The sequence below is a fragment of the Schistocerca piceifrons genome, chromosome 3 (assembly GCF_021461385.2).
Source record: "Schistocerca piceifrons isolate TAMUIC-IGC-003096 chromosome 3, iqSchPice1.1, whole genome shotgun sequence".
Classification (NCBI taxonomy): Eukaryota; Metazoa; Arthropoda; class Insecta; order Orthoptera; family Acrididae; genus Schistocerca; species Schistocerca piceifrons.
In genome coordinates this window covers 174,769,390-174,774,227 of record NC_060140.1, presented here as the reverse complement: position 1 = coordinate 174,774,227, position 4,838 = coordinate 174,769,390, and positions in this window count along the sequence as shown.

The window sequence follows — 4,838 nt, the reverse complement described above, 5'->3', positions numbered from 1 at the left end:
GCGGCAGGAGCTGCTGGTTCTACGGTGACGTCGGCGGTGTCGCGTCGACGCCCATGGGGTCCCTGACCAGTGCCGGAGGCGCGAGATCCAGGTGAGGGTCGCTGGGGCTACAAGATGCCGCAGGGCTCTGTTTATGAAACCGATAAATCTGTGGTAGGATCACACAGCGAACAGGAGCAGAGCTAATTCTGATGCTGCCTGTGCAGCCCGGACGAACCCTGTACAAGATAAAGAGAGCCAGTGAGTTGAACGCCTGTTTCTGCAGCAGACTCTCAAAATGATCATTTACATTAAATTTAGAGCTCTGTGGTGGAAAGGTCTACCACTACGGTGGATGCAGCAGTGTTCGGTGTTGGTGTCCTTAAAGCTGAACCGCACGCGACTTGATGATGCGCGAGTGGGAAGCATCTCTTGTGTGGGAGGGTCTTATCTTGTCCATTTGCTGCTTGAATAATCTCACCAAGCGTTCTGCTTCGCCATTAGATTGCGAGTGGAATGGTGCATATGTTACATGTTGAATGCCATTGACGTTACAAAATTGTTTGAAGTCTGTCGACGTAAACTATGGTTCGTTACTGAGGCTATCACTTCAGGGAGAGCTTCAAGAGGGAAAACTGACGTGAAAGTCTTGGTGGTATTTGCATTGGCACCACAAACGGGAATTTGTAATAAACGTCCGTAACAATCACCCAACGTATGTTCCAAAATCGATCTGCAAAATCAATATGTAGTCTCTGTCAAGGGGCGCTGGGATTGGTCTAGTAGAAAAACCTTCGAGGTCAGCTGTTCAGTATGTGAGACCACCCCTACTTGCGTACAGTGCTGTCGGGCGAGCTGCTTCGTACCTACTATGTCCCAGCTGCCTTGATGCAAACGACGAAGAACTCCCTTCTGTAGAGCTTGTGGAACTACTCGTATTACACGTGACTAATCGTTATCCAAATGAAGCCAAATGACACCCTGTTGTACAGACAAACCATGCCGATACGCGAAGAATCGACGAAGCACTAGACTCGGAACAGCATTCACAATATGTGGCCTACAAGTGAAGATGTACCCTAGCAGCTCTTGTAGACTGGGTTCTGCGGGAATCGCCTGAGCAATACGATGACGATCGGTGGGGAATCCATCGAGAGTTTCACGGTCCTATCAACATGGAAACAAGAGTCTTCGTATGTGCCGAATGCTGTATCGTTGCCAACTGGTAAACGAGGGAGAGTGTCTGTATTGGAATGTTTGGCTGTAGGTCAGTACATGATTTGGTACTGATAATTTGACAATATGAAAACCCAACATCAGAGCTTCTGCGCTGTGCGTGGCGGGACTGACCGAGAAGGGCTAAACAACGACGTTGGTGGCTTGGGATCTGTCACCAAGTAAAACTTCCTTCCATTCAGATACTGGTAGAATTTTGTCACACCATAGAAAATGGCAAGACTTTCCTTCTCTAGCTGAGAATAGTTGCACTGAGACTTGGTCAAGAGCCTGGATTCAAAAGCAATTGGTCTGTCCCTAGGCCCAACTCTGCGTGAAAGCACTGCATACAGGTCTGCATATACAGGGTGTCTCAGCTATCTTGTCCACCTAAAATATCTCTGGAACAATAACAGCTATTGGAAAACGACTTTCACCGGTATAAATGTAGGGCTGGGGCCCATGAATGTACATATTTCGAAACATTCTAAAACGAAAGCATATGAGTTTTTTAACACAAACTTATGTTTTTTTTAAATGGACCTCCTATATTTTTTCTTCATCAGTCCATAGCATGACAAAGCACATACACAATGGCGTTGATTGCATCGCAATATTCCCATTAGATCCCGAGATATTAAGACGCAAAGTTGACGCTTGAAACACCCGACATGCGCTGCTAGCGCACGTCCTGAGGCTCAGGCGTGAACCCCATGCTGCCCGTAATCGCGATGTGATTGACATGCGTAATCCGAAACGAATAATACGGTCTGCTGCCATCCTGCAGCATGGGGTTCACGCCTGAGCCTCAGGACGTGCGCTAGCAGCGCATGTCGGGTATTTCAAGCGTCAACTTCGCGTCTCAATATCTCGGGATGTAGTGGGAATATTGCGATGCAATCAACGCCATTGTGTATGTGCTTTATCGTGCTATGGATTGCTGAAGAAAAAATATAGGAGTTCCATTTAAAAAACACAAGTTTGTGTTAAAAAACACATATGCTTTCGTTTTAGAATGTTTCGAAATATGTACATTCATGGGCCCCAGCTCTACATTGATACCGGTGGAAGTCGTTTTCCAATAGCTGTTATTGTTCCAGAGATATATTGGGTGGACAAGGTAGCTGGGACACCCTGTATATCAGTAGTGACTAGACTCTTACGATTACTAAGCTGTCGTCTGCTACGATGAGTGCATGTGTCAGTCATAAAAGGTATTCTGCACGTCGAATGTAACAGTAATCTGCGCGTGTTGCAGTCACAATTGCGGTCGTGTGACTAGGGCCTCGGCGACTTGCGTGTCGATGGGGATGAAATGATGACGATCAGGATAACACAACACCCAGTCAGCAAGTTACGACAAATATATACCAGGGCAATCGATTTCTGGACAAATTATGGATGTCAGATGAGGCCCATTTTCATTTCACGGGTTACGTGAATAAGCAGGACTACCATTGCTGGGTAGACAGCAACACTAATGAAGTTCACGAACGCCTTTTACGCCTCAGCAAAGTGGTGGTATGGTGCGAAATTTCGTCAGATGCGGTCATCGAATCTTCCTTTTTCGAAAATAATGAGCGGATCACATTGACTGTCACTTCGGATCGGTATGTTGAGACGCTGCAATCTTCTGTTGCACCTGCATTGAGCAATAATTCCACAATTTCACGAAACCTAGTTTCAACAGTGCACACTGCAAGGCAATCAGTGCCAGCTCTTCGAGAATTGTTCGGTAATTGCGTTATCTCAATATCTGATGACATTCCCTGGCCCCCAAGATCACTGTATTTATACGTTAGTGACTTTTTTGTTATCTTGTGGGGTAACTTTAAGAGTCGCATCTGCAAGACTTGGACAAGAACACTGGATGAAATGAAAGAAAGAATTCAAGACAAAGTTCTGGATGTTACAACTGAGATGTTGCAGGCACTGAATGATGAAACTCAAGAGCAGATTTGGAAGAACACATAATGTATACTGCACTCAGCTTTCTTGTCTGGAACCAGTATGTGCTCTCATAGGGGAGAGGTTAGCACAACAAAGTCCGTTCCCGCAAGGTTAACTGAGTGAGTAAAGACTGAACGCTTTCGTATTTATCTTGCATTGTGTTGTTCTTCTCCACCTTGTAGCACTACGTTGTGTTTTCTAATGTTTGAACTTCCGTGCTGTATGGAGGGACTAATGTCCTATGTTGTCTCTTAAATAAATGAGAAGGCCGTGAATGCTGGTAAATGTCTTCATTTATTCACTGTTACATTACACAATTGTCACTAGCATTTCTTGATAACTCAGTTTACAGAGCTTGATACAAACACGTCTGCACTCAAGAGTGTACACATTGCAAGTCAATTTTATCTCAGAAGAACTTAAGGTCTTTGAACGATTTCCATTGATCCTGGACAATGTTACTTTCTTACACTGGTGTTTATCAAAAAACAATATTGCCTTAAAAAAAGAACATGCTCATTTAAATAAATCGGTGCTTAGTTATGGAAACATCTTTTTACGATTTCGTTTGTTAACAGTGCAACAAAGCTATTTCAAAAAGCAAAGGATGATGTGTTAGAGGTAAATAATGAGCAAACAAAATTCGCAAGGGTGGAAAGAAACAACGAGAGAGAAAGGCGGGATACCATTGAAGAGCACGTGTTTGAAGAAGTGGAGGAGTTACATGGGGGGATAAATGACAGAAATGATGAGAAACGAGAAACAAACAAGGATAAAAGTGGCATGTTCACTCAGCAATCTACTGCCATCCAAAAATTTATCAAGAAGAATTAAAATAAAGATATCTAAAATTATCGAGTTCACTACACTCAGCTGGCGGCTACACGGGTAGCGGAGGCTGTGTGGCGTGGACTGGACGGTTTTTTAGGTTAGAAGACCTCGGGAAAGTACGGGGTGGTCTGCAATCTCAAAGGGTGCATGGCAAATACATGACGTGCTTGGATCAAGGAACAGTCGGAATTGTAGTTCTAAATTGTTGTAGTTGTGCTGGGAAAGTCCCTGAGCTTCAAGCGCTAATAGAAAGCACAGAAGCTGAAATCGTTATAGGTACACAAAGCTGGCTAAAGCCTGAAATAAGTTCTGCAGGAATTTTTACGAAGTCTCAGACAGTGTTCAGGAAATATAGATTAGGCAGAATTGGTGGTGGAGTGTTTGTGTCTGTCAGTAGTGGTTTATCTTGTAGTGAAGCCGAAGTAGATACTCTGTGCGAATTGGTATGGGTGGAGGTTATACTTAACAGCCGAACTAAGTTAATAATTGGCTCCTTCTACCGACCCACAGACTCCGATAATATAGTTGCTGAACAGTTCAGAGAAAATTTGAGTTTCGTAACAAATAAATACCCCACTCATACGGTTATAGTTGATGGGGACTTCAACCTTCCCTCGATATGTTGGCAAAAATACTTGTTAAAACCGGTGGTAGGCAGAAAACATCTTCCGAGATTGTCCTAAATGCTTTCTCCGAAAATTATTTCGAGCAGTTAGTCCACGAACCCACGCGAATTGTAAATGGTTGCGAAAACATACTTGACCTCTTAGCCACAACAATCCAGAGCTAATAGAGAGCATCATGACTGATACAGGGATTAGTGATCACAAGGTCGTTGTAGCTAGGCTCAATACCGTTTCTTC